Below are 7,870 nucleotides of genomic sequence, written 5' to 3'. Positions count from 1 at the left end.
TTCGATGCACTGTACTATAGAAAAGAAATAGCTCTCGAGAAATTAGGTTTTAAATATTCTACTTTTTGAAATTTTATTACACCGAAATTACTTCACCGATTTCAATCAAATTTCAGCCATATAAATATTAATGTCTTTTTCGGTTTAAAATTACATTCTTTTAAATTATGAAAAAATTTTTATACCTTACAATTAAAAGCTGTTTTGACTATTCTTAGATAAATGAATAAAAATAATGAAATTTAATAAAAAAATGTTTTTTTTATATAGAATTACAGTCGCCAAACCGAATTTTTATAATAGTGAGTAAAAATATTTTGATTCAATTAAAAAGTTTTCGAATTATAGCGAAAAACATAAAAAGTATAGTTAACTTTAAGAAAATCAAACTTTTTCCTGCTCTCCAGCCTAAACTATTGGAACCATATTCTTCAGATTGTGGTTATTCCCCATAATTTGTGAGTCAAAAATCCAAATTCATTGTTTATTCAGAGAAAGCAAACTTTTGGAACTGATTTTGGTAATTCCCCATAATTTGTGAGTCAAAAATCCAAATTAATTGTTTATTCAGAGAAAGCAAACTTTTGGAACTGATTTCGGTAGTTCCCCATAGTTTGTGAGCCAAAAATCCAAATTCATTGTTTATTTAGAAAAAGCAAGCTTTTGGAACTGATTTCGGTTATTCCCCATAATTTGTGAGTCAAAAATCCAAATTCATTTGTTTATTCAGAAAAAGCAAACTTTTGGAACTGATTTCGGTTATTCCCCATAATTTGTGAGTGAAAAATCCAAATTCATTGTTTATTCAGAGAAAGAAAATTTTTGGAACTGATTTCTAATTTAAAATATTGTCTGCACTAATTAGTTAGCGTATATAAGGCTAGGACCTCAGAGCATTAAGTGTGAATCTAAGACGTAAAAATGCAATCATTTAATCAAAAATTATTCAGGAAGATTCCTTTTTTTCCCTCACTGTACATAACATTTCTACAATACATAATATAGCACAGAATTATTTTTTTATGCTAGGCATTATGTTTTTATTCAATAACATAGAAAAACCGATTTTTGATGCATGAAAATCTACATCTAGCAAGGAAAGAGCGAAACTGCTTAACGATTCACTACTAAGGAAGGCGGGACTGAAAACATAACTTGTTTGATTGCTGATGGAAACAGAAAATTTAAACGAGATTATTAGAAATACTCCAAGTTTCGCAAGGCAATCAAACTAGTTTCTCATAACGTTTCTTCAATAATGATTCCACAAAGGCTGATAGCGTTTTTATCGCTCGACTTCTAAGCTACATTCTTTTTTGTCTTTATTTATGACAAGAATTCTTTAAATATATATACGTCTTAAATACCCTGTTTATTCACTCAATCACTGTATATTGCAACCTATTTATGTAATGTTAAGCGTTAAAACAAATATTTTATACGAACTGAGCATATTTAAATCGGCCTTAAATTTTTTCCCATACAATTTCTTGCATCAACTTCATTTTTAAGATTTTTACTTGCCTGTTTTTTTTATTTAAAAACAAACTACAATGAAGAAATTGAGTTATTGTCTTTGTTTGAAATATAGCTTTTAAATATAGTCTTTTTTCCCACGCATTTTACCAAAGACATTTCTTCTAAAAGATGATAGGTAATTTTACATTTGAAATGCCCTGTTTTCTTTTTTTCTTCTTTTTTTTTTAAAAAAAAAAGAAAAAGAAAATATAAACCGTTTTGCTCTTTTGGGAGACATTATGATGCTTCCTGATTGGCAGAAGAGTAGCATGTGGGCGGAGTCAAAGTCAGAATACATCTAGATCCGTGCATTTTAGTTTCGCGCTCTGCCAAAAACAACGAAGTCCGCAAAAATCAGAGCGAAATCTTGGGTCTTAGATGCTGCTGGAGGAAGCTCGTACTACATCGAATAAATTATTCTTTTAAAATATTTCAGGTAAAATAAACTTTTTTAGATTTTTTGTTCATTGACGAAACATTATTATAGGATACTTAAGATTTCATTATTGTTTCAGGTATGAAATTACTCTTTGATTATTTTCTCCGTAACTGTGAATTATAAGTTTAAAACGATTTTAATTATTTTATTGGTTTAAACTGATTTTAGTCTCTGTTTTGACATAAAACGAATACTTTTTTTCATGGTTTTTTTTCCTTCTGATATTTTTTCCCATGAAAGGTAATTTTTGTAAAAACGCATATTTGTTTCCGATCTGATGAAAGGAATCCGTGTTTGGGAATATATTTCAAGAAATTGATTATTTAAACTATTTTTGCATAAAAAAACTGAGCATTTAAACTATTCTCAGCATAAAGTAACTGAACATTTAAACTATTCTTGCATGAAGAAACTGATTATTTTAAAAATTTTTGTACAAAAAATTTTTTGTTTAAAGAATTTGTATTTAATTTATTGTAAAATGTTTTTAATAGGATAAAGATTTCACTATTATTTCAGGTATCAAATTGATCTTTCACTGTTTTCCCAGTAATTATGAAATTCTAATTTTGAAAACGATTTTAATTATTTTATCTGTTTAAACTGATTTTAGTTTCTGTATTGGCATGAGAACGAATACTTTTTTCTTATGATGTTTTTTTCGTATGAGAAATAATTTTTTGCATAAAAATATATTTGGTTCCAGTATGATAAAAGGAATCCGTCTTTGGGAATATATTTCAAGAAATTGATTGTTTAAATTATTTTTGCATAAAGAAACTGAACGTATAAACTATTCTTGCATAAAGAAACTGATTATTTCAAATATTTAAAAACCAGAAGTTGGTAGTACACTACTTATGAAACTAGAGAGAATTGATCGTGAAACGGAATCGTTCACCTATTGTGCTATCGAGAAACTAATTATTTAAATTTTTTAATCCATTGTATTGGAGAAAATATTTTATTCATCAATCTCACATCTATCAATTACCATAATTCAAAATGTTCAATTTATAGCAATCGTAGGTGCTCTTTTTTATTTTCAGAGGGTTTTAGTGGACTGAATTTTCTTAGATGATTTAAAATTATTCTAACTATCAAAATTATTACTATTATTCTGTAATAAATAGTTTCATAGGGATTTTGCCAAAAGAAACTGAATAATTTAAAGATTTTTGCATGGAAACACTGATTAATTCAGCTATTTCAAAACTGGAAGCTTTTGCTATGCTGAGCTATTTTCATGATCACTGAAGAGAAGAGAGCGTAATAAAAACCTTAAAGAGCAGAGAAGAAACTACGGATATGTCGGGCAAGTAAAGGCGGACATGTCAAAAAATTTTAAGCCATAAAATGCTTTCTTTGTAATTTTTCTCTCTTTTAAAAAGCTTTTTTTCTCACTCTTTTCTCTTTCGCAGTCACTAGAGACCGATAAAAAATTTCAAAAACAGAGAAGAAACAACGGACGCGTCGGACAAGTAAGGACAGACAAGTCAAAAATTTTTAAAACATTAAATGCTTTTTTTTAAATTTTTTTCTCTGTTTTAAAATGCTTTTTCCCACACTTTTCTCGTCTGTAGTCATGAGAAAACGATAAAAAAGACTTTAAAAACAGAAAAGAAACAATGATCACGTCGGGCAAATGAGAACGAATTTGACAAAAATTTTTAAATCATAAAATGCTTTCTTTTTCAATTTTTTCTCTGTTTTGAAAGTTCCCCCTCTCTCTTTTCTCGTTCGTAGTCAAGAGAGAACGATAAGAAACTTCAAAAACAGAGAAGAAAGTATGAACATGTCTGACAAATAAGGACCGATATTTTAAAATGTTTAAAAAAAACACAAAATGTTTACTTTATAATTTTCTTTCTTCTCTTTTTTTAAGAAGTTTTAATCGCACTCTTTTCCTCGTTAATGGTCACAAAAAACGGCGATGCACAGAAAAAGGCTAGTGTCGCAATTTTTTGTTCTAAAGGTATTTTGAAATTTTGTCAATGTATGAGAGCTACGTCATTCTTGAGAGCTTAGATCATAATACCTATATATATATATACTCTATAACAAAAAAATCGACGCACTAAGAAGGAGTTGTCCGATTGAAACGAAAATTGGTGGATAGGAAGACAATGTACAGAATAGTAAATGATTAAAATTTCAGAACAATTGAATATTTTATTGCAGAGTTACAGTAACAAGTTCAATAAGGTGTTGACCCGCCTCTAGCCTGGATACATACTGCCACACGGCGTGGCATAGACCGATAATGCTCCCGGATGGTCTCTTGCGGTATTTCCTGGCAAATTCGATCCAATTGTCGAACATTCCGTCAACATTCCATCAACATTCCGTGCCAGATGCAATCGATATATATATATATATGTATGTGTGTGGGTGTGCGTGTGTGTGGGTGTAAAATGGAAATTTTTGGAATTGTAATGAAAATTATGCAAGTATTTTGTCTAGACTAAACCTTTTCGAGCAGAAAAGTGAAATTCTTATTTGGGAGATGGTTTTTTCAAGCGGATTAAAAGTAATTGTTTAGGACTTGAAATTGATAGTGATACAAGACTTACCTTGAGCGATGTTAATAAAAAATAAAGGCTGGATAAGCGATTCACGAAAAGCTTTTGATAAAATCTTGATGAGAAAACATATGGATGTGTCAGTTATAAAAATTTCATATTTACAATTCGTTATTTATGCAAATATTTTAGTATCATTGTTTGTATAGCAAATTTGAACAGTAATTGTCTTATAAAATTGAGTAAGCTGCGAGATTAGATTTTGTTACTCAACAGGTTTCTTTAATTTAGTATTTCAAGATTTAGTATGTCAATTTTTTAGACAATATTCTTTGCTCGCTTTGCAACATATATATCCTTATTTCCAACTTCATGTTAGATATACTCAAATGAAATGGTTTTTATGAGTAAATTGGTTTTGGATAATTTTATTTTCTCCTTTGTTCGTATTAAACTTAATAGTGATTCCGAGGTCGGTCCGAAATTTGGTTTTTTGGGAAAATAATTTCAAATTTTGTAAAAATCAACATAGAACTCTGTGAAAATTATTTTTATAATAAGGCAAAGATTTTATTTTCTGAAGGATATGATTTTACTGTAATATCCACGTATATAAAGTATAGATAAGACTTTAAACAGAAAAATTAAAGGTGCAGAATTTTGAGACTTTAGAGAAGTTTGTTTAAGTAGTTAGGAATTTTGTAAAAGTTCCTTTTTGGGATCATAATTTTGTGAAGGGTTTTTAAGCAAACCCAGTTTCTTTCTATTTTGATTGCCAGTGATTGGTCAAAATTCCAACACGTTTTAATTCTTTCTCACTTAAATATTAACGTGTGACTATTAAGGTACATTGTTTTTTTTTATATTTTAAAAAGATTCTAAAAAAATATTCATTAAGGGTTTTTAGTATGAACAAAGTGTAAAATGCGTAAAGTAATAAAAAAGCGAAAAAAAAGTTGAATGCACGTGCACTAAAAAGGTTGCAACTACTTTACACCTAAGTAATGTTCCATGCATTCAGTAGCACTAAAATTTATTATAATGGTAAAATCAGATGCACATCGGAGTAAGTAAATATATTAATACGATATAATATAAAGTAAGAATAACTAATTTAGAATGATATATACATTAATTTTCAAAGCAAAATTAGTTTGTAAATCAAACATACAGGTAGCACAAAGATAACATAAAGAGTAAGTAAATGTATTAATACAATATAATATAAAGTAAGAATAACTAATTTAGAATGATATATACATTAATTTTCAAAGCAAAATTAGTTTGTAAATCAAGCATACAAGTAGCACAAAGATAACATAAAGAGTAAGCAAATATATTAATACGATATAATATAAAGTAAGAATAACTAATTTAGAGCGTGAAATAACAAGCGTGTCATAAAAAAATGAATGTGTATTTTTGTTTTAAAATTTAATAATTACTTATGTTATATCGATAATTATTAAAAAAAAAGATACATACTTCTTGGCCAATGAAAATATTAATTTTTTTTGATGATATACAAAAATAGTAAAATTTTAAATCGTCAGTAGTAATTTTAAGAAAATAATTTTCGGTTCTTAAATTCCAAAATAAAATGTATGTAACTAAAGTGCAATAAATAGAAAAATAGTCAGTTGTAATGGAGAAGCAAATTGTTTTATTTTATCTCTATTCCTTGAATGCGCATCAAAATTCTCGTAAATGTTATTTTAAATTTGCTTAAAATGTATAAGGGTTGTAGATTTATTTATACCTTCAATATATTTTCGCAAAATTTCTATCTAGCATTTTTCACAAACAATTTTTTTCCAATATTATTTACAGAATTATTTGTTCCAATATTTCTTCCATAATTTCGAAACGAAACTTAATAGTGGTTCATAAAACTATAGAAATATTTGGCAAGTTCAAAAACGCGTGGTTAAACTAAGTTGCAATAAAAACACGCATATTTGGTGAAATTACCGAGAAATGTAACCAACAAAGAATTAATTGTAAACATACAGCATGAGTTGATGTTAAAATTCAAGCAAAATGTTGGTGCTGGCACATTTGGTTGATAGAAAATATATTTTTTTCCACAATTCTTCTCCTTATGTCGCACTGTTGAAATGTTAAAAAGAGAAATCCACCGTATCCATCGAATTGTGTTTCTTCATATTTTAAAGGTTTCTGTTCTCAGAAAAATAATTTTTACCCATGTGAACCTAGCCAACCCATCAATCCTTGGGTTAACCCATCGTCGCTAGAACAATATAGATTAACCCATGTTGAAATAATCATTCTATGGGTACAATAAACACAATCCTTACGACTTTCTTTGAAGAAAAACAATAAGATATCTGTAGAAAAAGAAAGTGTGAAAAGTAAAGAAGCACATGCGGAGAAAACTTGAAAACCGTAAATTTGCACAATACCTAGCTAATGTGTAGATTAAGTGATTCACTCCGTTAAAGTACGGAATCAAGTATTTTCCACAATTTATCTATAATATCTATAATTATCTATAATTATTTATCAATAATATTACTCATTAACGGTATCCGTATCGCTAAAGTTCAAAAGTTTCTCTCATTTCCTTATAATAATACTCTAATTTAACTCTAATTCTCATTTAACTGCAATGGTATTTTAATCCTCTTGATTCAAAGTGTTATAGTTATTTAATTGATATATGATTGCTTATATCAATCATGAATTGGTTGTTCGTCTCTTTAGTTATCGAAAAATAAAATAAGTTACATTATGCTAATTGAAGTGTACGCAATCGTTGCTGCTGTTCTAGCAAAGATCATATTTTTCCCTTTAACCCTTGACAGCAAAATTTTTATTCAACATATTTTTCATACTTTTTTTCATTAGTCTATATTAATTTTGGTTAAAACAAATGAAAAATATTATATTGAGCATTTTAGTAATTTATGGTCATAAAATCAGCATGAAAGGCCGGTGTCTTTTTCAGCGATAAAGGGAAAATCTAATCCTAAGTCTTTTTTTCCAATTTAAAAATCTTTTGTTCCATCATTACTATAATAGAAGGCATAGTGGGTAGATTATAGGTGGTACAGTGGTAACTAAGCTAGCTCATAAAATCAGATTAACAGTGGTCAATGTGTATATGTACATGTGTATATAAATACACATATGTATATACACACGCACACGCACGCACGCACGCACACACTCACACACACACACACACACACACACACACACACACACAGGTACGCAAGAGCCTGCAACCGGGGACGTGTGTGCCGGTACCCGCGACCGAGGACCTCCGTTAATAATGGGTGTATTTTGATAAAATTTGGGTATATATATTCTAATACATGGTTGATAATAGTTTTATGCTAAAATTTGAAATATTTTTATTTTTTCGAAG

At 28.6% G+C, this 7,870-nt stretch overlaps 1 protein-coding gene across 3 annotated transcripts in view; it reads left to right on the top strand.

Moving 5' to 3' along the window:
• Window positions 1-1,806: 1,806 nt before the first annotated feature.
• The window catches only part of LOC107438557 (uncharacterized), a 52,031-nt gene continuing 45,967 nt past the window's right edge, over window positions 1,807-7,870 (top strand). For 2 of the 3 annotated variants that reach the window (XM_071187632.1, XM_071187630.1), the window contains exon 1: window positions 1,807-1,954. The gene's annotated coding sequence lies outside the window, so the exon portion shown is untranslated. Of the gene's footprint in view, window positions 2,034-7,870 lie in introns of all 3 variants that reach the window. The other variant, XM_071187631.1, reaches the window with a different exon arrangement.

The sequence above is a fragment of the Parasteatoda tepidariorum genome, chromosome X1 (genome assembly GCF_043381705.1).
Source record: "Parasteatoda tepidariorum isolate YZ-2023 chromosome X1, CAS_Ptep_4.0, whole genome shotgun sequence".
In the NCBI taxonomy this organism is placed as follows: domain Eukaryota; kingdom Metazoa; phylum Arthropoda; class Arachnida; order Araneae; family Theridiidae; genus Parasteatoda; species Parasteatoda tepidariorum.
This window is presented reverse-complemented; position numbering and strand designations above follow the sequence as displayed.